This window comes from Ochotona princeps, chromosome 3, assembly GCF_030435755.1.
Source record: "Ochotona princeps isolate mOchPri1 chromosome 3, mOchPri1.hap1, whole genome shotgun sequence".
Classification (NCBI taxonomy): Eukaryota; Metazoa; Chordata; class Mammalia; order Lagomorpha; family Ochotonidae; genus Ochotona; species Ochotona princeps.
This window is the reverse complement of record NC_080834.1, coordinates 81,308,227-81,335,587: the sequence shown is the minus strand read 5'-3', so window position 1 is coordinate 81,335,587 and position 27,361 is coordinate 81,308,227. Positions and strand designations below refer to the sequence as shown.

General features: G+C 38.3%; 1 protein-coding gene and 1 non-coding gene across 4 annotated transcripts in view; both read left to right on the top strand.

The window, feature by feature from the left end:
* LSAMP (limbic system associated membrane protein) overlaps positions 1 to 27,361 on the top strand; it is a 627,669-nt gene that overhangs the window by 534,754 nt on the left and 65,554 nt on the right. The window lies entirely within an intron of this gene.
* LOC131479949 (U6 spliceosomal RNA) lies at positions 5,620 to 5,726 on the top strand. Its single transcript, XR_009245196.1, has one exon. It is a non-coding gene; the product is annotated as a U6 spliceosomal RNA (small nuclear RNA).

The window sequence follows — 27,361 nt, the reverse complement described above, 5'->3', positions numbered from 1 at the left end:
ACTGGTGCTTATAATCACTTAGTTCTGTCCCTAGCTTTATCTCTTACATAAATCAATGGATGCTATGGCCCAGCCTAACTCTGACCACTACACACGTAACCCCTATGCACACCAGTGGGAAATAAAGCATAGTCAGAGTGACCCACAATATAACCCCTACCAGGCCCAACCCCAGCCCTGCTTTCTGTGCAAATCAGTATGTGCAACAACTAGTCCAGTCTGTCCCATATCCCATTTGGCACTTGTATACATCAATGGACATTGGAACTTTGCTCAACTAACTGACCCTACTATCCAGGCCACCCTCATGCTGGCTGGTGGGTGTCACTGCCTGTCCAGCCAAGCCCACCCCAGCCCTGCCTCTCATGCTCACCAGCAGGAACAGCACCCCAACAGGGGCATCCATTTAGTTCCCTGACCAGTCTTGCTCTAGGCATAGATCTCGTGCATGCTACTGGTTGCTCCAGCCCAGCCTGGCATAACCCATCACCCAGTTTGGCTTTTGCCATCAGATACCACAGCCTAGCCCTGCCCAGTCTGCCCTTATCCCTGGTTTTCCTGCAAAATGATAGATGTGATAGCCTAACCTAGCTTGGCATGGCTCATCTCATCCTGGCTTCTGCACATACCAATGTGCTATATAGTTTTGCCCAGCCGACACACCTACTGACAAGTGAAGCAGCCCTGCCTGGCCTGACCAACACCCAGCCCTGACTCACAGGCTTACTAGCAGGAGCTATGGTCCAACAGGGACATTCCCCAAGTTCCCCCACCAGGCCTATTCCTACACCAGATCTCATGTGTGCCAGTAGGTGCTTAGCCCTTACCTGGCACAGTATCTGCCCAACCCTCAGTCTTGGTCTTTATGTGCGCTGGTAGATGTTGTGGCCCAGTCCACCCCATACCCAATTCTTGGGTGCACTTGTCAAGGTACAGCCTGGACAAGCTCAGTGTGTTCCCAACCCTAGTGCCCAAGAGTGTTGGTGTTTCATGCCCTTGCCTAGCTCAGCCTGTCACCACCCTCAGCCCTCAAGCTAAGCAGGTGGAATGGCAGTTCCACAGGGGTGAGCCCATTCTCCCCTACAGAATCTGCTCCCAGACCCAGTTCTCTCGTGATACGGTTAGTGTTATGGCCCATCCTAATATGATCTATGCTCTGCACTGACACTCACTGGTAGGTGCTGTGGTCGAGCCCTGCCAGGCAGACCCCTCAGCCATCGCTTGTGTGTGTGCCAATAGGCAGTAGCTGATACCAACAATCCCAGCTCAGATCTCCCATGTGGATGGGTTTATTGGTTTAGCCCTGAAGGTCCTCTAGTCTTTCTCCTCTAAACCACCTGTATACCCGCAGGTGCAATAGCCTTGTTGGTGGAAGTCCCCCAGAAGTCAATCCTCACTTGTCACGTCCCTCAGCAGTTCTCCCTCCCACACATCTCCAGACCTGCTTCCCTGAGCAATCCACAGCCCTTTATGCCTACAAGCCCAGATCCCCAAGGTCCTCCCATCAGTGTGCCATGCCAGCCTGGAATTCTGCCTGCCTACCCAGGGCCAACACACATTCATGAGAGTGTTCTCAGACCCTGTCTGCTGGTGTGTTGCCGTCTGCCCCAAACATATCTTAAAAAACAGGAAACTATGCTGGCACACTGGTATAGTTAACACAAATTTGGCATTAACTATGCCCAGGATGCCTGCCAGCTATTAGCTGCTTTTCTCCCAGCAGTGTAACACTTGCCCAGGTGCAATGCAATCTTGGCAGCTGCCTACAACTGGGCAAAATGTTATTCTTTATACCTTGAGTATGTCTGCTTCTGTTTCAGATTGACTCCCTTAGTTATGCACGTGTGTATGTATGTATGCATGTATGTTTAACATGAAAATGAGGCTTCTTTAATCTTTTCCATGGTTACAGCACAATCATTTCCCCTGGGTCCAAGATACGGAGCTGTTCCCCTGTTTCTGTACTGTGGTGCCCCCGAGAGACACATGCAGGTTGTTGATACAGGGATCCAAATGACCATTTACTGATACTATTTTGTCTCTTGTAGACGATAGTTAAATGCACCTCAGGGAGGCCAAGGAATGATGACCATGAAATGATTCCTCACTTGTCTTGTTCCAGCATCCCAAATGGCGAGTCAATGGGATGGTCACAACTACTTATTCTCCACAACCTACAACTAGGAGCACCAAGTTCCTCAGGCCCTTGTTTTTGAGTTTTTTTTTTACTAAGTAAAACCTACTGATTCTGGCATGGTGAGGCAGAGTGGATCATTGGTAGGGCTCTAGGCATGTTTTATTCTAATTGTATCTTGTTAAGCTCAATTCTCTTTTGGGTTCCTGTCTACATGTACCTGCATGCAGACGATGGGACAAATTTAGAGAATCATGTCCTGCTACTAAAGCTGTCTGAGATGCAACCTAAATAGCTTATTCAGACTCAGTTCAATCTCCAAATCTAATTTGTGACTCATCTGGGGAATTCAGCTCTCTGTAGAAAATCCTTAGGAAGCCCAAGTTTAAAAGAAAAATCAGAAGATGGCCCCAGTTCAGTATTTCCCAAAGTGTGCTGATGCCCTTCCTGCTGTGAATAGCCTCATGGTCAAACACATTTGAGGAACCCACTGTCTTTATCTTTTGGAAAAATCATGGTACATATTAACATTTCAAAGAATTTTTGCAATTCCTAGTGTTGAAAAAGAATGTCAATTCTTTTTACTCTAGAGTTTTCCAAATTTCTTTTCCAATGAAACCTAATTTTTGCATACCATTTATTATCCAAAACTTAGGAAACCACTAAATGAGAACAAACTGCCAAAAGCTCCTCCTTGTCCCAGGCCAGTCTTCCTTGAGGTAGCCTTCCTCAAGCATATTTAAACCCCTAAGACTTGCTCAGAAGGAACATTGTAGACTAGCATTTTGAATCCATATAAGATTTAAAATGCGTGTGGGAGCCTGAACTGACCAGAGCTCACAAACTTTTACAGAGAATAGCACTCTGCCTGCCAATGGACCTTCCTAACACTGTTCCTCTAGTGCAAATTGCACTCCCAATTTAATTAACATGAGAAATTGGAGGTGGGGAAGCCAGTGATTTTTGCCAGAGGCACTTTTGAATCTATTCTAGCAGGCAGTGAGTCAGGCCATCATTTTATTTTAAAGAAAGTCCAGACATTCTTCAGACATGTTCTATTTTTAACAAAATACTATTCAACTGTCACATACACTTCTTTCTGTTTTCTTCTCCACTATTACTGATGGTGACCAAGATATTTGTACAGGAATAAAAGCTGTCTCCTTTATATTCAACTGACATCTCTACTTTGCTGATAATATTATTTTGCATTTCTATGGGCTTTATCTTTCCAAAACACTTTAAAATCATTTATGAGTTATTCCTCCCCTCCTCTCTATTAGGTAGAACACTATGATTTACTGCTTTTACCATTTCATCCCTCTCCAATTAGTTGCCCCTCTCTTCTTTCCATGATGGAAAAAGAGTTAAATAACTAAATAACTGAGGGTCTACTATGTTTCGAGCTTTTTTTAAAAAATAAAGTACATAATCACCACAATCCTCTAAAAATAAAAAGACTTCTGGCTGAGATTTAGCAAGATCCATGCTGCTTTGCTATACCCTCTCCAAGTTTACCATTGAGAAAATTGTAGGCAATAGTTCTGCCAACTGAAGGCACACATTATCAAATTTATTAATAGCTGGACAAACATCTGCAGAATATCCCACCACTACCGACACTATTACCACTCCCTACACCTAAGCACCCACACTTATGCACAGACACATGCGCCGACAACCTGAGCCAGTCAGGCTTCTCTGGTAAGAAACACCAGTGAAAAGTATAGTCTTCAAATAATAAAATTATAAGTACGGTTTTAGTCCTCACTCTGTTCTATTTTCCACATGTAAATGTCCAGGTTTGTGTTATCTGTTACCTTTCAGAGGTAAAGATAAAGTGAGAAACTGCAGGTTGACATAGAGTTAACCCCAAAGGGCAGACTTTACTTACAATATGTTCTCAGAATGCAGGAAATCCTCCTGTGTCTGAGTACAAAAGTGCCAGGGAGAAAATGGAGCTCAGATCCATGATCCAGGCATAGAAATCCTGCCCTTACACAACTCAGGCTTTGTTCCATCAATTTAAGAAGTCTTCCAATGGAGGGGAGCTAATGAGGTGCAAATCCTGCAGGGAGACTGGCAGCTACATGCTGTAGGAGCATTTGAGAAGAATTAAGAACACTACAATTTTTTTCTCACTTTTAAAAGTAGTATTGATGATCAACACTGCTTTACAGATTAGTAAAATGCAGCATATGTAAAGAAAGGCATCCAACACCTTAAAAACCAGTGAGAAAGCAGATCAGATGCTATTTTTCTGTGCTATTTTGAGCTCTACAGGGCAACCCAGATACCTATCATCTTTTGGACCCATAACCACACATACTGTGTCTTTTGGGCCCATTTTTTTCTACTTAAGATAAATTTTATCTTGGGGAATCACTGGGAGTATGTTATACCTTACTTATCTACCTGGGAATTTGCTACATTATAACTAAACCTACCTAGAACTAGGTAACAGTCAATTCCAGTAGAATATCAGGTATGACAACTATTTTGACAGTTTAGAGTCATTTTTTTAGCTACTAATGTACTTTCTTCATGGGAGATCCTGTTAGGACCTTCATATTTGGCTCTTTACTCAAAATTTCCACATAGCCATGCTGTTGCCTTTAATGCCTGCCTGTCTTATTGTCAAATCTAGGGAGATAAGGTGAAAAAAGATTCAAGGGGTAAAGAATGTTAGGAAAATTAGAAAAGCGTATGAATAGCAATCAATCGACTGACCAGGGAGCAGACAGGAAAACAACAATAGCAAATGCACAAATATAAAACTCACAGAAATATAAAGACATGCAACGAGACAGAAAATACCTCAATGGACTCTTAAACATATTTAAAATAACAGTGTATTAATAATACATTCTCAGAGTACTGCCCAAACTGACTCCATCTCTTCAAGGAAATGAGTTGATATCAGTTGATTCTTTATGAAATGGCAAGAATATATGTGACAGATTTAAGAAAGAATCCCGTTATAGGAAATTAACATGTAATTTACCATACTGTTTAAGGATATTATCCCTTAGTTATTAAAAAACAAATAAAAACTTGATTTCCCTGTATGAATCACCTCCAAAAAGGTCTGAGTAGATATGGTCTTAAAGATATATATTGTATTATTTCAGGAATAAATACACTGAAAGAGAATAATAAATGTCTCACATATTCTAATGTTTTATACACACAAATTCTTCCCACCCTATTCCCCAATTTCTGCAAATCCATTCAAAGAAGCATGCCTCCTCTTAACATGTCCAGTGAACGAGTGCTACTTTGAAAAATTGTTTATTTCCAATTAATTAAAAATCATGTATTTTTATTAAATGGGGAAACCACACTACTCTGGTTTGAATATGGTTTAACTGTGTCCTACAAAGGCTCACGTGTCAGAGGCTTGATTTCCAGAGTGGCTTGGTAAGGGTGATGGGAATTTTAAGAGGCAGACCTTCTGGAATATTGCCCTTAAAAAGCAATATACAGTGCTCGCTTCGGCAGCACATATACTAAAATTGGAACGATACAGAGAAGATTAGCATGGCCCCTGCGCAAGGATGACACGCAAATTCGTGAAGCGTTCCATATTAAAAAATAAAAAAAAAGCAATATACATACCCCTGTGAGACACAAGTTAGTTCCTGTAAAAAGGGCTGATTCAAAAGAGTGACACTGGCCCATCCATACATTCTGGCTTCCTGTCTTGACCTCTGACCTCCCACATGTGGTGTTGTGTTGATTCCATTTGCTGTGAAGAGCAAGTGAGGACACTTCCTCACTGAAGACTGAATGAATGAGGCTGCCTTGTTGTGGACTTTCAGCCTCCAAAACTGTAAGGAAAAATGCTCCTTTTTTCTTATTCTTTACCCCATTTCCAGGATTTTGTTATGACAGTGGCAAAGGGGACTGAGAGAAGGACTCGGTTGTGCCACCAGTGAGGGTTCTGCTGACTTGTGCAGGTTCTTACTCTCAGCACTCAAAACTTCCCAGGAGTCCTCTAACCCCCATCACCCTTTATCTCACCACTGTCAGAAAAAAGCTCTGACCAACAATACCACAGTGATGCATCCCTCAAGTCCCTGATGATGCTCCATCAGTCTTCCAGACCTCATAATTCACATCAAGAGATTGGATTGCTCTGATGACAAGAGCCATGACTTGTGAGAAAGAACAAAGAGCCAGCAGAGAACAATCTGATAGTTAAAGGACAAAAGCCTGTCGTATTTATACCTAATGGTTCTGGTAATTGTCAGTGGAAAGAAAGCATAGCACAGATTTTTTTTATATAAGCCATGAATAAACACAATTCCCCATTTCTTTATGTTTGTCTGAATTTAACAAGGTGTATTAACCCTTCATTTGCCCTCCTTTTCATTCTCTCTTTTTTATTCATCTGCATTTGGTTCTCTTGAGAATAATGAAAAGAAATCAAAGTGCTTTTGTGAGTTTTGACAGCCAAGTGCAAATAGATTGATTAAAAACATGGTGTTTCTTTTTTAAATTTAAATAGAGGAGAGATTTGTGGGTAATATGCATAATACGTGCTCCCTGGTAACAAGCTAGCAGTGGGAAAAGGGAGAAAACATGGAGGCACCACCAGTGCTGTTCTGCTTTTAAACATGAGATTGAGTTTAAATATTTTCTGCATGTCAGTTTCATTACAGGCAAATTAATCCTTCTTTTGGTGAATTGAGACTTTTTTCAGAACTCCTCCTAGAAAAATATTTATCAGTGCTTTCACTTTTTCAAGAACAGTGAATTAAATCTGAATATGGAGTTAGTAGCTCTAATTCAGAAGATGATTGTTTTAAATAAAATGGTCTGACAAAGAAATAGTTTACTTTTTACTTATGTCTGGTCTCTGTTTCCCCCAGACACCTGCATAAAGGTATAGAGTTTAGCATTTAGCTAGTCTCCCTTCTTCCTCAGACAGCATTTCAATATGAGGCTTTTCTTTTATCCAGAGAGACTTAAGGTTCTTGGAAAAGCTCACTCTCCAGCATCTTTAGCTTTGTCTTTTGATGCTTAAAAAAATGGTGGGGGCGGGGGGAGTAGAGAGAATGAGAATGAGACCAGAGTTGGTCTAAGGTCCCGGATGCAGTCAAGAGGTAAGGCATCTAGGGTGGTGAGAGAAACAGAATCGGCAGGATGACGGGGATCTGAGCAAGGTAGCTCTGAATGAAACAAGACCAGAACAGAATTGGTCCAATTTGGGGGAATGGCATGGTTCCATATCAAGTTACATATGCGACTTGTTTTCATTCAAATTATTCTGTAAAATGGTACTGCTCAAATTGAGAATGAGAAAGAGGGAAGGAAGAAAGTGGGAACGGAAATGGGAAAGGGAGCCTGACCTGTGACATAGGAGGAAGGAGAAGCTAAAGCGGACATGCAGTACTGATAACCTGCCTGCCAGGAGACAGCCTTGCAACTGAGACACGGGGCAGTGGAACATGCATGCTGCTTCCCAACATGGGCCTCTAGGTTCTGTGATGTTGAAACATCAACACTTTTAAGAAGTCTGTTGAAAGGAAGGATGCAAAGTGAGCAGAAAAAATCACTTTTTATTTAGAGCAAAAATACTAGTTACAATAAGGATTTGGTATATGTTTGGCTTCTGGACACCTACATCCTTTATTAGAGTACCTGGGCTAAACTTTTGGATCTGCTCTCAATTCCTTCTTCTACTAACATGTCCCTTGAGATGCAACTATGATGTCCTGAGTAGTATATTTCCTGAAACTCACGCTGGAGAACTGGATGGAGGTTTTTGGCTCACAGCTCGGGCCTGCTGCAGTCTTGGCTATAGCAGGCATCTGGGGAACGAAGCAACAAGTAGAGATTTCTGTCTGTCAGCTTCTTTCTGCCTTTTAAGGAAATAGATAAATAAAAATAAAATACAGTATGTATCATTGGCATAAATTCATAAGAACATCATGATCATTTTGTTAACTAGCTGCTAATGTGCAATCAACTTTTATTAAATCTGGTTGAATATGTTTTCACTGTTTCTGCACAAGACAATGCTTTTGTGATGTTTTTCATGGTGTAAATAAGACAACCCAATTTTTCCTCTATTCTGTCAAAATTGTAAAATATTGAAAATATGGAAATTCCCCTGGTTTCTCACAACTGTCAATGTCAATATGAGGCAAATATTTAGAATTGTCAATTTGCAAAAAGGTAAATTTCTATTGGATATTTTAAAAAATATTGATGCAATGTGAACAAATTTCATTTATTTCATAATACATATTTAGGAGCATAGTGATACTTACCACCATTCTATCTGCATACCTCTCAGCCCTTTCCTTCTTAATTTTTTTCATTTTTAAATTTTTAAGACAACATGCCTTCAGCTCGTGTCATAACCACAGACCTGACAATCCATTAGGTAAAGAATTGTAAAATAGCAAGTTGAAAAAGAAAGAACAGTGTACAAGGGTTTAGACAAAGGCTAAATTAAAACAGCAATCAATTCTCAAACATTTGATCATATAGATTATATTTTTTTTCTCAACACAATAGTTTCCACTGATCAGGAAGAAACATATTTGTCATTTGGAGACTGACTTGTTTAACAAGCATAATGATGCCTAGTTGCTTCCATTCTGTATCAAAGGACAAGACTTCATTCTCTTTTCCTGGTTGGGTAGTTACATTGTATAAATATAGCACATTTTATTTATCCAGTCAGCAGTTGGTGGGCATTTAGGTTGATTCCATATTTTAGATATTGTGATTTGAGCTGCTATAAACAGCAGAGTATAGATAACCCTCTTATATGCTGATTTCATTTCTTTAAAAAAAATATTTTAGGGCCCGGCATGGTGGCCTAGTGGCTAAAGTCCTCGCCTTGAATATGCCAGGATCCTATATGGGTGCCAGTTCTGATCCCAGCTGCCCTGCTTCCCATCCAGCTCCCTATTTGTGGCCTGGGAAAGCAATCGAGGACAGCCCAAAGCCTTGGGACCCTGCACCCACATGGGAGACCTGGAAGAAGTTCCTGGTTCTGGGCTTCAGATCAGTGCAGCTCAGGCTGTTGCAGCCACTTGGGGAGTGAATCATCGGACGGAGGATCTTCCTCTCCGTCTCTGCTCCTGTCTGTATATCTTTCCAATAAAAAAATAATAATTTTTAAAGATTTATTTATTTTTATTGGAAAGGGAGATTTACAGAGAGCAGAAACAGAGAGGAAGATCTTCCATCCACTGGTTTCTCCTTGAGTCGACTCAGTGACTGGAACTGAGCTGATCTGAAGCCAGGATCCAGAAGCCTTTTCTGGGTTTCTCATGCAGGTGCAAGGTCCCAAGGCTTTGGGCCATCCTCCACTGCCTTACCAAGCCACGAGCAGGGAGCTGGGTGGGAAGTGGAGCACCTGGGACATGAACTAGCTCCCAAATAGGATGCTGGCATGGTTAAGGTGATGATTTAGGCACTGAGCCATTGTGCCAGGCCCATGTGGCTTCTTTTCAACTAAGTCTTCTCCAAGCAGCAGCACATTGGACTAATCTAGTCACGAAGAGGGTAAACCAAGTGTGTCATCTGAGTGAAGAATCTCATGTCTTTGTACATCTGGAACCAACTTTCAGCATGTCTATTGAATCTGATGTACTAGCTAAGAAGGTGTTAGTTGGGGTGTCAGGAGAACATGTCATGTCTTGTATATGTGTAAGTCCTTGCAGAATTACCTCAAGGATGATGCAGCGTTAAGCCTCATCAGCTATGTACCTACAAGCAAATAGACTTACTGTCTTTATCTTGTTTTTAACATTTTATTTTTCATTTGTTTTTTGACATAAAGTAAAGCAAAACATAGATACACAGGGAGGCAAGGCTAATCCTCTGCCCTGAGGCAACAGCATCCCATATGGGTACTGGTTTGTGTCCTGCTGCTCCACTTCCCATCCAGTTCTTTGCTTATGGCCCAGGAAAAAAATAGAGGCTAGCCAAAGTCCTTAGTCCCTGCACCCACATGGAGATCAGGTAGCTGTCTCCTGGATTTGATTAGTTCAGCTCTGGCCATTCCATCCATGTGGGAATTGAACAGTGCAGGGAAGATCTCTCTCTCTCTCCTTCTCTGTGTAAATCTGTCTTTGCAATAAAAATAAATGTCTTTTTAAGAAAAGACGTGACAGACTAAATAAAAGGTGCATTGTGGCAGTGCAGAACAAAGGAGTAGATCAGAAACACAAGGACTTAAACACAAATTCCTTTAATAACATTGATTCAACCTGTATTCATTAATGATACCCACTTTTGCTTGACTGGATAAATAAGGAATACCCTTATTTCAAACCGCAAGTGAAGCCTAAGTTCAAATACTGGAATTATAATGTTTTGTAGATAGCTTATATGTAATAAGAAACTAAATCATTTTTGCTGAATTATAATATTTTTCTATGATAAGTAATCTTTTAAGTCACTAATAACTTTAACTAACTTAAAGTGTAATACTCACCATACAGGTTTGGGGACTTGTTTGCTAGAAGTCCTACAGAAAGCACACTATCCTTTTTGTATTGAGTCTGTTCATAGAGCTATGGATACTTCTGGGAGGTTTAAAAATTCAGGTTAGAATAATATTTTAACCAACATAAAGAGAAATCAAAATTGCTGTATTGAATCCAAATCTCATTAAAATGAAACTTTACTGCTGCACAGTATGACGGGATATACTGTTTATTGAGTTTTTTATTTGCTTACATAAAACAAGTGTTAGGTATGCACTGTGTCTGCAAACAATAACAAATGGTAGAGATGCAAAAGAGTATGTTTCTGCCAGTTCTGAAGAAGTGCCTAAAATTATCTCTTCCACTGTAACTATATTTAATTACAATATAAGATGTTCTTGTTATGATTTGTATGTTGTTCTCATTGTTGTAGTAGTGATGAAAGCACACACAGGGTTTATTTCACAGTGATCAATTTTTAGGACTGTCTTAGGCAACAGCCTTGTAGAGACTCATTGATGGAATTATTGCTCCAATGCCATTTACAAAGAGTTCAGGTTTAGTAAAGGAATAAATAAATTAGTCTTATATAATTATCGTATAGAATAATAGAGTAGTATTCTCTAAGGTCTTTGCCAGACCATTGGAATATCAATGTCACCTCCTTCATTTTTAAATTATACCTAATTGTAGGTAATACCAGGAGTGGTAACTAGGCTTTCTGAGATTTATATTAATATAGAAAATGTCAGTTTTGCCTATATTTGGATATACCCCTGCAGATAATAATTTGACTCCAACCTTATCCAAATACAACTTTGGTTTGAGAAACACAATGTAGGTTTCATCCTTTAGTAATCCTTACACACAAACCCAAATAACATACATACCTAGCCACGCATAGCATTGTGACAATTCACCAACACAACGTATGCATTAAGTTAACTTAGATAATGCAGATACTGAATCTCAGGTTTCATATTTGATGTAACAGAGTGGCATTTTCAAAGCAGAGTGGCAATGGCCACTTTCCACATTTCAGCATAAAGAACCTGGCTATCCTCAGGCTTAGTTTGACAGGGTGACAAGTACCTTCAGTTTCTATCCAGTGGGAACATGTGTCCTAGGGTACTGCTCAGGGACAAAGTGTGAAAACCTTCAGAGGAGAGGAGATGCTGCAGGGTGTGTAAACAAGGCCTGGTCCACTTTGTTACCTTTCGTTGTTACCTTTCCTATCTGTCCTGTCTGCACGATGGACGAAACAGTCTCTCCCTGAGAAAGACTGAGCTCTTCTGGCTTCAGGAGGCTGAGAGACGGCCGATAGGAGACAGCTGTCTCTTACCATTGGAGCTCACATGTACAGCTTCGTACTGAGAACAGGCAAGGATTCCATTCTGCACCCTGCCGGCCACTGATTTTTCCAGCATCATTGAGCATCTTTTCTATACTAATCATATTTCCAAAGAGACAAAGAGCAGGACCATGAAGGAAGAAGGAACTGTGATGACATGGGAATATCTTTAATCTATGCATTCTCCATTCTCTATGTGACTTTTTTTTATTTTGTTGTGACTCAACACAAAGAAGTATTGAGAGAGTCAAGAGACTTAGCAATGTGTAAGATGGTTCTCAGAGAACGTTAGACCATCCATTGGAGTAGATTAGGGTCAGATTAAGTACATCTGGCACTTACCTTTTTACATCTCTTTGGAAAATGTTCACTCAAAAGAAAAAAAAGTAGAACTGTAACACTGAGGGATGATTTAATACCAGAAGACACTGAGTAGGATTAGATTTCAGAGGTTGTACATGGATTAGCAAAGCATTGTTAAAGGCACAGATTGTTGCATTCAGATAACAGCTAGGCTTTGGAACAGTTAGGACTAGAAATAGCAGAACAGTCCTGGTTATAGAAAGATAAATGGGAATATCTAAAGAGAAAGATATCTACTACAATTGTGTAAATGGAAATATAATTAATCAAAACTTAAGTTGAAGTTTGTTGTGATATATCATGATTTATGAAAAGATAGAATGCCAATTTATGTTTCTTTCTAAATCAACATAATCGTGTATATAATTAGCTATGTATACATAAAATAGCCTCCGTATACATTTATATATCTTAAATGAAAAGATGAAAGCACGAATCTTTCTTATTCATTTATGCCTGACATAAATGCCATCAAATGACAATGTCATTTCTGCTTTAAAAAGCCCACTATTCAGCTTCTCACAATCCATGCTATACACTTGCATCAGGTAGCTAGTGTCATGACAATGCTATGCCACTTCCAAGCTCAGTGCTCTTCTGAAATAAACATTCACTCTGATATTCATAGCTTTGCAAGTCAGACTTGTCTTGGCTGTTCTAGGCTAAGCTTAACTGTGTGGTTGTGTTGCAGGTTGCAAGTCAGGTAGGTTTGCCTGTAGGCTATAGTTGGGCTCAGGCTGCCTTCATTGATGCCCATTGGGACCCCAAACTTCAGACCAAGACATGTTTTTCTCATAGCTGGAAGAAGCCCCATAGTGTGAACTGGAGTCTATGGGGACTACATGAAAAAAAAGCACGCATAAAAGAAGTAGAACAACAAGTGTGTACCGATTGTTAATAGGATCAGTGCATTTCATATTTAAACTTTATGATCTAAATATAGAAATATATAGTTTATGTGATCCAGCAAACTGTCTCATAGTTACCATTCTAGCTTCCAATCTGGCATCATGATTTTCTGTGGTTTTGGTATCTTCAGTTTGCAGACAATGAGACTGATTCATGCCATTTTATGTCAGATAAAATTTTCCAATCTAATGAAAAGCAGTCAGTCTCTTTTATCTCATCACAGCTCTCTTAGCATTAGAGACTGCAGCTGTTAAGACAAAAGACTCCCAGAAAAGTTCTGATGCATGAGGCCTGGAGACCTCAATATTTCCTCTTTGTGAGGTGAGGAGACTGGAGGCATAGCAGATATAGCTGCCATTCTTGCCTCTGAGACAGGCTACCATTTTATGTTGTTGCAAACCGATATGTTATAGTGTCCATTAATTGAGAAAAATCAAAGATTAATTCACTCTGTTGTCTGTGAGCATGAGTATGCTCATGACAGCCAGATGAAGCAGATTCTGTGAGTCACAAAACTGAGCTTAAAATTTATCCACCTTCCCCAGGTCACCTGCGATAAATTCCTGTCTATCCTCTACCATTGCTCTCTGCCACTTAAAATGTCGTAGCTATGAATAGATACCAGAGGCTTGTTGAATTGCTAATTCACTAAATGAATGTGGCCTTAGCTTCTGCGCATGGCTCTGGCAACGTGTTTCTAAAATATATTGCAGCTTGGTGAAATAGGATAAATATATTTAAAATACAGCCTTACTATAAAAATTTATTTAATATTATTGTTCTGTATAATGCAAAACCAAAAAAACCCACATCTGGGTTAAATAAAAGATATAAATATGGAACTGTATCATTCATCTTACCAAGTATAATGAAGTCATTTTCATACCTGTAGAACTTTTTCTATTTTATTAAAATAAAATCTCATTGATTTGACTTAATAATCTAAACTAAAATCAACAAACTATTCTTATGGTTTCTGATGTTTGCTAAATATGTAGACATACCAATATTATACAAATACCTTTAAATGGAAAGAAAAAGTAGCTCTTATAAAGTCACTTGTCTAAACTTAGTCCTATTTATTTATTTAACCTGAGAAAAATTTTGATAGTTACATGAAAACTAATTAAGTTTTCTGAAAGCTTGGTTAAAAAAACGTGTAGGCTCTTAGGCCATTCTTGTTTATGTAGACTATTCCTTAGCCCCATGTTTTAAGGTCAAGATGGTTCAAAGAAAACTTGTTGTTCTAATATCAAGAACATATAAAATGCCTTGTGGGTTAATTATTACTGTTGCCAGCATGGCATTTTGTGTTAGGCCTCTGTCACGGGAGGATGGTTTTTGGAAAATAATTAAATCTCAGCATACTTATCCAAGGGAACATTAGCACTGAACTCTGTTTACATAGGCAGCAATGAAGCATTCAGTCATCTGAACAAAAAAATGTTGACTTCCTATAAAAAGGTGGCTTCAATGTCCTAGATAGAAAAGTTAGAAGATACTGTTTACCTAAAGATGATGTCCCATTCTCAGAAACAACTGTTTTGTTTCATCTTGGTCATAAATGAGGGGAAAGGGAATATATAGAAATGCAGCTTTCTTATATTGCAATAGCTCCATTACCACACATTACTTCAGACAGCCACTCAAAAGAAGATTAGGACTGGATTATCAAGAGATAGAGCAGAAAGTGGCATTAACAGCTTTGTTTAAAGAAAATCCAGAAATGCAAAAAGTTTCCGTCATTTCCAGTCAAGGGATAGGAATGGAGATTGTATAGTTGAATTCAAGATCTTTATTTCCTTGGACATAATGTTTTTCTGCTTTGTTGTGATCTTTGTTCTAATTTCAAATAATGTGTGCTGTCACTTACATGACTTCTTATTAAAATATGACCTAAATGCGTTGGGTACAAGTTGGTAAACCATTAACAGTCCACAGTAAGATAAATATAGTCATTGATAGAAATGACTGATTAAGCCTGCTACCTTTTGTGATAGTTTGGTTGCTGCTTCAATTTCCTTGAGCTACCACATTCCCAGATAGTTGTTAACGCATTAGTTCTCTCTCTTGCCCCCTCCCTTCTCTCCCTGTCTTGCACTCAGACACTGGATCTTCTGTTTCTCTGAACCTCAGAAGTAATCCGTGCTAACAAACAATAAGTTTAAGAGCTGTTTGAAAGAATTAATCTCTTCCATAGGTCTAAGGAAACATTTTTATATCGTGAGTATTTCTTCCTCCATTATTTGCAGCAAGGAGCCAGTCTGGATTATGATCAGTTGGCAAAGCTTTTTTAATCTTGCTCATTAAGCCTGTAATTATACTTTCCATAAGCAATATAACCTTGCTTATCCTCTAATATTCCAGTTTTCTTCAGAACTGGAAAACATTGAATTGTAACACATCGAAGGATATTGACATATTCTGTGCCCACTGCTCTGTCCTTTCCAGACTTAAAACTTCTAAAATTCTTGAAATCCTAAAATTCTAAAGTTTGTTTTCACAAGGAACAACAAAAGAAATGATGGAAAGGCATAGACAATTGCAAATTTTCCCTCACTATCACATCAATATTGCATTGTACATTGCAACTATACAACCACTTGTTGGATAAGTTTGCAAAATTCTTGTAACTTCTCCCTCTCATTAGTATTTGATCTTCTCTTTTATAAATTTTCTTAGTGTACATATTTGGAGCATAAAGATATCACTTCAATCTTGCATGCTTAATACATTTTCTTTGATGAAAAAGTTACTGTTTCATACATGTTGGTTGTTAAATAACATTTTTTTTCTAATTCTGACTTTTATGGTACAATTCCAGAGAGGCTGGAATTTTCCTATGCCCTCCCCAAATTTCCACCCCCACCTGATTCTCCCCATGTTATTACAATAGTATAGTCCTTCACAAGCGGTCGTAAATTAGTATGTTATTTTTTTACTTGACATTTGAAGTGTGCTTTTTTACACTCAACATCTGAAGGAATAGATCTTTTGTTTACATGTGCATTGCACTGAATATGCTTATGTTTCTTATGATTATGTGTGCTTATTCTTTTCCTGATGTTATTGATCTCCAGGTTTTTCATCTTAGAGAGGGACCATATGTTTTAGATTGTTTATCCTCTGCTATAGCATGTATTTTTGCAAGCTCCATCTTATTTTAGATACCTTGGAGTTATATTTGTGAATCTATTGACACTGCTTGTATTATTTTCTGTTCTCTAAGTTACGTGAAACCTCCCCTTAGTCATCTACTTTTGAATGATGAAACTGAAAACACCCCACTAGAGTCTAGAATTATCTCTTATGCTTAATGTTAACTAATTGTCAGACCAATAGTCTTAATTTTAGGCTAAGTTTTAATTGAAACAGAATTCCTAATGTCTATTTTATATTTTTTGAAATTCAGCCACCGGAGTTTTCTTGTTCAGCCTTGTAATTTTGTCTAACACAGAGCTATCAGAAATGATCTCCGACATTTGTTCTTCTCATGATAATATTGCTTAGCTGTCATTTTGATGTTTAATATAGTCCTCCAAGAACATCTGTTCCTTTTTAGAAACTGCCTATGTCAGCCTCCAAAATCATGCTCTTTACCTATTATGAAGATTGGTTCCATTCACCCTCTTTTCTTAACACGTTTGCAGAAGTCAAATTCAATCACTGTGATACAATTTATCAAGCCAATTATACACATTATATATATATATATATATATATACACACACACACACACACAGAACCATCAACTTGTTAATGCCCAAATTTCCCAATTACTTTATTCTCCCCTTTAGGAGCTATTTTCTTTTAAAGAATATTGACTAAATCATAATTACCCACAATAATTGTTTTCTTGTTAGTGCAAGTTTTATGACATTAGATGTGTGTCTCAGTCATTTGGAGTTATCAGCAATGTCATGAATTTCATTTGTTTTTCTTCATCTCACTTAGGTGAGTTCTCCATGAGATACGAAAAAAAAATGTTTCTTTTTACTGTTAATCATTTGTGCCAGCCCTAACCCATCCTTATTTTTCAGTGTTTTTGAACAATAAGGGTTAACATCCACACACTAGATGCAGATCCAGTATTCCTAGAGTCCCAGAAGCAATTTCAGCACTTATCTGGGAAATCAGTTTACTAGACTATGAGCTTAATTTCCATACCTATATCATCTGCATGCATGACCCAGGGCATTGAGACTCTAGCTGCAACATATTCCCATTTCTTCCAGTCTGTTGAACCTGGAAATGTAATCAGATTATCATTTCCCAGTCCTAGCTCCAACAAAATAAAGTCACATCAGATCTTTTGTCTTAAGCTGCCTGAGGGTGCTCCCCAGCGAAGTGTAAATTTTCACTAACGCCTCAGTGTTTTTCAGTTAGATGAATCTTCTATTTATCTCATTATTGATTTTCACTGTTCTCTGGATTTTTTCTTCTATTTACCTTCTTATTTATTATCTCATCCCCTTGCCTTTACATTCCTCATCCTTCTTAATCACATCACTATCTTCTAATGTTTTCAACTGAATATAGTATAAAAAGTTGCTCTTCAAAAATAAGATATTTCAGGTCTAACCAATGGCTTATTTGTTTCCAACTGAAATTTGTAATAGAGAAGCTTAACAATGTATAAGCAAAAATGGAGTTTAATAAAATATGACTTAACCCCTAATTCTCTTTCTCAGTTAGTCTGTAGGTTTCATTCTGCTTTCACAAAATATAGCCATCCATCTTTTTATTCAGCATAAAGAAATAAGGAAAATATTAGGTTGGGTCAGTATAGAGTAAGTGTGGGATGAAAGCCTTAGGGTTGAATTGTTTGCAATCATAACAGAAGGGAGTACAAGTTAAAAAATAAGAATATAAAGTGCTACCAACAAATTCTTGTGGCATCTACCTGTTACCCAGTAAAGAAGTAAATTCCTTATGTCACTGTAATTCATATTTGAAAATAATTTAATGATTAATTATTTGGTTTATGAATTAAAATAGTGCTATCATAGCTTAATCCTTTGTTCCATTTTATATATGACTTTATATATGACTATTTTCAGAATCTAGTATGCAACATTTTTAGGAAAATGGCTCTTGAATAATGTAAGGAGTATGAAGGATGCACAGACTTTTGAGAAACAGAAAATCATGAATTAAGGAAGCCATTCATTATTCAGCAATTATAGGACCAAACTGATTCTGGGAAATCCAGAGAGGAAAGAAACCTCTAGCCCTATTGAAGGGACAATGTAGTATTCAAATGCTTAGCAATAGAGCAGTACCCAACACAAAGTGGAAAATTATCTTAGGTAAGATTCTTCAAACACAAAGGCTGAGAGGAGGATTGACTCGCATGTAAATTATTGAGGAATGTTCCTCAGGGGGAAAAAAAATCTGCAAGTAAGGAAAATAGGGGTTGAGGAGGTAGGGAAGGGATAAAAGAGGGCTACAGGGATACTCCCACCTTTTCCTGGTACATGGTAAAGTTCTGAATTGTTAACATCACTGTAAAATTGATGTAGGATTTAATACTCAGAATCATTAATCACTTGGGAGCAGGAAAAGTGTAAGCAGCTGGAAATCTCTGGACCTCTTGGCATTTGTCCACAGGCAGTTCTCCGAAGAAAGCCATATATGTAAGCTGCTAGTGACACTTTTTAAAGTAGGTGACAGGTAGATCCTCCTTCTGGAAAGGGAACCAGGACTGAGTACCCAAGGCACCTAGTGCAGTAATCCATATTTACTTATGACAGAAGTCCAGTATTGGGTATGATTCATCTCACTGTAAATCAAGTCACATTTCCTTAAAAAGGCAGTCTTTTCCATTCTTTCCTTGGGCAATGATGTCTATTTAAAATACTATGCATGTTCCACCTGTTTTAGTCAGTATCCTTTTAGAACCCACATTTATAGGTAGCAAGTGATATAAATAATTACCTAGTTGATGAACACAACCAGTCAAGATGCAATGGAAGCATGTTGCTCTTAAATTCTTTTATTGACAGAGCAAAGGCAACAAGATTCTAAAGCAACTGGACCATGAACAAGGTGGCAAAAGAAATAGAAGCAGAGCACATTCAATCAAGGTCATACAATGCATGGTGACTCTAGAAGCTCTGGCAAAAAGAACAAATGAAAATACAGGATAAATGTGTGCTCCCCAAGTCTGAATTGTGCTATCCAAGGAGACCCAATATTGGGCCTCAAATGGTACATGATGCACAAGAGATAACTATTTACTGATTCTTGAGACGTTTCAAGATCCTTTCTGGCAAATGTGTGTGTGTGTGTGTGTGTGTGTGTGTGTGTGTGTGTGTGTAATGGCAAATATGTGTGTAACTGGATCTGCCATGTGGGTGGTAAAGACCCAAGTATTTGACTTATCAGTGGCTACTTCCCAGGGTATATTTAACAGGAAGCTGGGATGAGAATGAGAGCAGGGCTCAAACTCAGGCACAGTAGTATACAATGAAAAGTCACCTCAAATGCTATGCCAAGTGCCTGCCATAGCTACAGAAAATTTTATCATAATCCTAACTCTAGATTTTCCTGATTTATCATTTTATTGAGTAAAGCAAATTCTTAGAGCAGATTTTTACCAAAGTAGGCTATCAAAAGAGACACTGAGATTTAAAAATTCTCTTTGGGGATGTCAAGAAGATAAGTTGACCATCAAGTTTTTATCTCTGCTAATGTCCTTTGGCTCTAGCCAACAGAAACTAAGTATCCCAATGTAGGCTAAAACAGAAATTCATTAAAAATTTTGCGGAGGTAAATCAAGAGTTATGGGAAAAACTGAACAGTAAGTCCTTGATGAGGGAAACATAATGCAATTCTTGAACTGGAAATTTTGAAGGGTAACGGGATGCCATTAACAAAACTCTTCTCATTCTGAGACTCTCCCGTCAATTCTCACATTTCAGGCGAAAGTTTTATGAGTCTAGCCTCATCATTTTTCCATTGGATCAACAGGCTGTCTAAAGATGAGAGGCATAGAAAAGATCACCAGAGCATCAGCTAATGCCTATATGACACAATTTGTGGTGACTTAGGCATTAGAGTTAGTCCCTGAGGAACTTAATGATCATCCATGGGTTCAAATCCACAAGAACCTTTTACTTCTATGTTTTTTTTTTAATTTGTTTGTTTCTTTTGATGAATCTTACTGCTTATGCATATTTTAGAACTTTTGTAAAAATGAATGTCACAGGCACCACATTGACATTTTATGCTGAATTGTTTTGAGTCAAAGTAAACATTTTAATACATTATAAGAGTTTCGGGCCCGGCGGCGTGGCCTAGCGGCTAAAGTCCTCGCCTTGAAAACCCCGGGATCCCATATGGGCGCCGGTTCTAATCCCGGCAGCTCCACTTCCCATCCAGCTCCCTGCTTGTGGCCTGGGAAAGCAGTTGAGGACGGCCCAATGCATTGGGACCCTGCACCCGCGTGGGAGACCCGGAAGAGGTTCCAGGTTCCCGGCTTCGGATCGGCGCACATCGGCCCATTGCAGCTCACTTGGGGAGTGAATCATCGGACGGAAGATCTTCCTCTCTGTCTCTCCTCCTCTCTGTATATCTGGCTGTAATAAAATGAATAAATCTTTAAAAAAAAAAAAGAGTTTCATAAAGAAGTGCTTTTTTATGAAAAATTGGAAGAGAAATGCTGTATCTTCACTATCTAATGTCATATTCAAGGGCGGTCAATTTCATCCAGGTTTCTTTTTTGAGACAGTGGCTTCTTTCATAAGGTGCACTTCTTTTGTCTGTACATTAATTTAACCAATCAACTAATTTCTAATTGTTTAGAAATTACATTTTAATCTTAAAATTTTCATGCAAATGTGAACCCTTTTGTCCTCCAACTAGACAGTTTGTTTCCTAGAGTGTATTAGGTATTAACCGCATCTTGAGAATGAATGAATGAATATATTCTTTGTTATACTTTCCAATGTCAGATTTTTTATTCATTTTAACATTGTAAACTAGTGTATGCAATATCTAAGTAAACATGTACTACCTAGATTGGTCAGGTTTTCACCTGATAACATCTAATAAATGCTTCAGTGACAGAGTTGAATTTGCAATCCTTTAGGAGTATTGTTAGAGTTTTATCTTTGGGTACTTTCAAGTATTTATGATACCCCATGTATCCAATGGCTTGAATAATTTAAAATTGACAATTTCCATTAATTTTGTTAAATGCACACATTTGTAGATCTGTGTCATGGGCAACAGAAAAAGGGTAGATAAGTGTATCTTCACAATAAATCTGAGCCCATTTACTTGCATGGCTGGACTTGTACTTCTTGGATCATAAAATTTGTCCTCTGTAAGTCCAAGGGATGCTAATAATAACGCAAACTTGGTTGAACTTGCAGCCCTAAAAGCATGAAAGCGATTATTCAGGATCTATCATAAATTGCCTGTCATGTAGCTTTCATCAGAAGTTTAAGACATGAGTACTGGAGGCTTGAAGTAATACATTCTACTGGTAGATGGTGCAAATGCTTCAGGAACACAAGTCTCCACTATTCAGGTTGACCCCATTATTCATTAAAACGGATTGAATACACCAAATCCTTCTTAGCATGTGTGAATCCATTTGTAAATAATTCCCTCCTACTTCTGGAATTAACAACAAGTGCCATTATTGTTATTGCTCCTATTATTGTGATTCTATTAGAGCAACATATTCTCAAAGTACTAAGTAAATGTTTTATTGCTTAATAATATGTGGAACAAATGCATTCTTTTATTTACCCTTGCTTGTCACTTTTTGTGACAGATTCTTCCTCATTGCTCCCTTTAAGACAGCATTATGTCCCTGACCAATGGTATTAGCTGGGTGCAAAGTGCCCTGCATCACCTCTTCCTCACTTTGCTTCCTCAAATGGCCTCCTACTGAGATGCTAGACTCTCATCAAGAGTCTCACTTGCTTGTGAGATTCCTCCTTCCCAACCCTGATTATGTCTCCACAACTCTGGGCATGTTGAGAATCATCGATTTTACACATCAGCATTGACAATCACACACCTCCCAGGTGCTGCAAAGTAATCATACCTCTGGGAATGGCACAGAGAGCTGGGGTCTGTAAGGGACAATGACATCCATCCTTTGCCATTATCCTTCCAGTTCCAAATTGTAGTCGAAGATCAAAACACCACCATTACAGCCCTGATTAGTGCATGTTGCCATTTGTTTGCTTGATGTGTTGCTAGCAGACTGATCTGCCAAAGGGTGGGAGCCACATTTTCCTTATTTGTGCAAGCCTGTCTTTGAAATTCCAGAGCACCTGGCATGTGGTTACTCATGCTCAAACCAAACAATTCCCTAGCTGAAGGATACACAGGAGTAGGTTCATTCAGCCGGGTGTGCTTGCTTATGGCAGCAAAAAGGAAAATAAAACAAAATTTCAAAATGAGAGCAAAGGGAGGGATGTGTTTAAAGAAGTTCAGTCTTCTGCTGCTAGTGGAGAAGTGATGCCTTATATGGAACAAAATACTGCACTCTGGGCTCGTATTCTTGATGAGATCGGCACATAATGTAGATAAGAGCTGAGCTACATTGTCGTTCTGTTTTTATTTTTTGTAGGCTTTGCACTTGCATATAAATGTTTGAAAAAGAAAGAAAACTACTCATTTTGAAATGTTATGTCTGTGAATAAAATATGTACATGTATTTGAGACTCCGTTTGACACTACAGCAGTGTATTTAAGATAAACTTATTTATCTTCCACAAACACATTTCACTGTTTTAACACATCCATTTGTTTCTGGAATGAAGGCAGAGGCATGAGGGTGGGAGGGAGGAAAGGAAGCAGGAAGAAGGAAACAGAGAGTTTTGTGTTGTGATATTTCAGCTTCCTCTTGATGGCAAAATTCTAACTGGAATACTGTTTTGTTATTCCGGATGTCAGTTCACAAATCATGAATTAAGCAGCTCAAGCCAAGTGGCACCTAACAGTAAAACTGGCATTTCTCAAAATATTGGCAGATCGCACAAGCAACTGTTGATTTTAAATGTTTAATGAGCAATATGTTACTTATTCCGGTAATATTGTTGTGTTTGCCTAACCTTTCTCAGACTGCCTCCTTCTGTTTCATTGCTGGAAAGCTTCCAGAAAGAAAGGAATGAGTCAGGGAGGAGGGAGACTGTGAACAGCTCTTATGAGGCAGAACAATAAGAAGAAAAAATTCATTAAAATTATTCTCCTGATGATAACAAACTTTGCATGATTTAAAATCATAGCTCAGGGACTCAGAGCATTATGGAATCCCATCATGTTTTCCCTTACCCATTTACCGTTGACAATGGAGGAGTGGTAGGTAGACCTACTGCAGGATGAGTGAAACAAGTACAGGTTTGACAGAGGAGGCTGTGTGAAGACTTCTTGAGATACCTGAAGTCACTGAGCAGACCCTTGACAGCCGTTCCAGAGAATGAGCCTGCCGCAAGGATTTCAGTAGAAATCAAATCAGCAAAGTCAAAGAGAGAAATCAATAGTAAGTTTGTGCTGTGTGGCAGAGGCACTTGGTTCTGTGGTCCCTTTCATAGTTAACTGACACCTGTGTGCATCCATTTCTTCACTGTGCTGGCTAGAATGACTGTGTCACTAGTCAGTGTGGGAAGAGTATTTGATGGAGGTAGTCCTCTATTAAGGTAAAGTTCATGAGCCCTCTGGAAACTATCATTCAACAAACTACCATTTGTTGCCTAATGTAAGCTTGCTTTACTAAAAAATTTCTTCGAGCAAAAGTGAATGGGGATCCTAGGGCATTGCTGAGTATGTTTGAAGTCCTCTGCAGGGCTAGTACAGATAATTCATGCAAAAGATCTGGATCAGTAAGGGTGTTAAAATGGAGATAACCACATGACTGATTAGCATTAAAATTAACTTCAGAGATAAATCTCCTACACAGAGTTCTCATTATATTTCCCAACAGAAAGGAATGTTTTAAGTGCTGTAAGAATTAAAATGAAAGAAAAATCAATTACCTGTTAAAGTGAGGGGATGATTTTGCATTTACATAAATATACCATCAACCTATTATTCTACTGTAAGTACTAGTGATATTTTTCCTAAACTTCGATAGAAAAAAAAGTGGAATGCTCACATTGCATATTGGAGTGGCATTTTCTCTCCCAGCTTCTCGGTTTTCAGGCCAGCTTCCTAAGCATGTGCTCTGGGAGGGATGGGAGACCTACATGGAATCCCTAACTCCTGGCTTCAGCCTGGCCCAACCCTAACAGTTGTGTCTGTCTGGGAAGTGAACCAGTGAATGCAAGTTCTTCCCCTCGCTTTCCTTCCTTTCCCTTGTAATTGATTTTGAATAAATAAGATAAATGAATTTAGTAAGAAAAACACTATGGTGTAAAGCTCATTGAGGGTTATATTTGATATTATTGTCTTACTTTATATATATATATATTGGAATATATATATATATATATATATATATATATAGAGAGAGAGAGAGAGAGAGAGAGAGAGAGAGAGGACTCTTCCACATATAGAGAGGAAATGTGGAAAGAGAAGCTGATTTTATTCAGTGTAGTTATCAGCTTATTTTTGGTGTTGAACTCAAGAACCGTGGAAATACTGCTGATGGGGTCAGAAATAAGAATAGGCTCCATAATCTAGCAACTTTGCTTTGTCCTTTCATCAGTTTTTATACTTGGTAGTGACCCCTGTAGTGAAAATTCAGTCACATTAACTGAAACTTGTTGAAGAAAAAATCATTTTATATTGATCATTAAAAAGTCATCATTTTTGAGTGTCTATGAGGAAGAATCATTTGACTCATCATTAATAAGAAGTCATCACTTATTGAGTATCCACTATGCGACAGTCATAATGCAATGCAGTATTTGTTATAGTTTTTAATTATTCTGTATCCAGTGGTAACCAGTTTCTATTTATAGAGACATGGCTATACTGCAGCAGTTCTGATAACCCAATCCATTTGCTAAAATGAAATGCAGTAGCCACTTATCAAACCCTTCTCTAATATCTTAATCAAATACTTCAGCCAAAAAAAGAGTAACATTATGAGGGGAATTATTTGGAAGTGAAGATAAAGAATGCCATTAGATAAATTCAAATATTGTATTAGTGTTTCATGGCTTGCTTCCACTGTTGGAAAGATAAAGAATAACCTCCCTTAGAAAAATGTTTGGTAGAGGATCTTTAGATTAATTCATGATTAGGGCTGAAAGATGTAGACAGAATGCATGACATTTTCATCATGGTTCCAATTCCTGAACTAAATAAAAGAAACAATATTCTCACATGATGTTTTAAGAATTAAAACTCCCTGGAGCCTAGTGGCTAACGTTCTTGCCTTACCTGTGCCAGCATCCCATTAGAGCACTAGTTCATGTCCCAGTGGCCCCACTTCCCATCCAGCTCCCTACTTCTGGCCTGGGAAAGCAGTGAAGGACGGCCCAAAGCCTTGGGACCCTGCACCCATGTGGGAGACCTGGAAGAAGCTCCTGGCTCCTGGCTTCGGATCAGCTCAGTCTTGGCCATTGTGGGCGGCCACTTGAAGAGTGAACCAGTGAATTGAGTATTTTTCTGTCTCTCCTTTTCTCCAAACATCTGACTTTCCAAGACAAATAAATAAATCTTTTTTAAAAAGAATAAAAAAAAAAAAGAATTATCGGATGTGCTGTACAGCTGAGTGTAGAAAGCTTTCAATTAAGAATAGTGAGTTTTATTAAACTTGCTTAATTATGAAGGCTTTTTGTTTATTTTTTGTAGAGGACTTACTGATGCTGGCTACTCCTCATTTGATAGTAATCTGTTTGTGTTTTGCAACCAAAGTGACTATTTCATAAGTGGTCTTCCTGAACCTTCGTAACCAAGTGAAATCTTCATATGTTCTTACACCAGATATCTTGCCTTCTTAGCATTGAGCAGAATTATAACTGAGACTTCATCAAATTATCTCACATTCCTATATTTGTGCATGGAACCATCATGAGTGTGGTCATTTGTAAGATGATCTACTACCTATGTCCCACTTAGCTCCTTATGCAGTTTCAGGCATGCAGAAACAAGTATATAAGGACATAAATAAATATATAAGTCCAAGAATGCATGAAGAGAAATAAAGAAAAGTATTCCTGGAGTACTGACCTCATTAACTGTATAATGTAGATAGGGAGAAAGAACTGTATACAAAGAGTTACATTATGACCTAATGTAGGCCACAGCTGCTGCATAAACAAAATTCTTTGAGAGTATAGAAGGACTAAAAAGAAATGAAGCATGGGAAGAGGCATAATTTCAATCAGGGGTTGTAAAGAGGACTCGGGAGAAGACCAGATATTAAAAAATATTTCATAAAGGAGTTAGCAGTTGTTACAATTTTTCAGAAATGTAAAGGAGCCAGAAATGGAAATACTTCTCTGGAGGAAGAAGGCCGGTGTGTACTATTGACCTTAGTTTATAAGCCCTCCAAACAAGAAACTCCACCTTTATTATGTCAAACATGATGAACTATTGTTTTGCAATACGCAGAATCAATATTCAATGCTTTATTAGATTTAAATGCACAAAATTTTATAGAAAGTTTCCAAGAGAAAATTATAGCTACAGAATACCAGAGACTGACAACACAAAGTTTTTCTGTGTACACAAACACTTAGGCATTCCAGGCAAGAGCACTGTGGTCAAGTTCTTTGGGAATGTACCTTCATGGGAATGATTCCTAAGTGGAAGGTCAGATCCTGGAATATTCCATAGTGGCAAAACGGAAGTAAGCAGGACACTCTGTAGTAGTCTCTGACTATAGCACCATTACATTTAACTGTGCATTTACTTGCATGTCTATAGAACCTGGCAATTTGCACATATTTCCACCTGTGAACTTCATAGCAATCTTGTGAGGTCAACAAGACAGATATTATAACCTCTATTTTAGAGATGAGGAAAGTTAACTTGGAAGATTTCTAATGATTTGCATGAAGGTATTGATGTACATAAAGTGAATTCAGTTTCGTTTAATCCACTTGCAATATGCTACACTGCATCAGCTTCATTACTTAATAAAACAACAAAATAAGGTAGAATGATCATAAAAACCAAGATGAAATGTTTTTTTTAAAGATTTTTTTAAATTATTTTTATTGGAAAGGCAGATATACA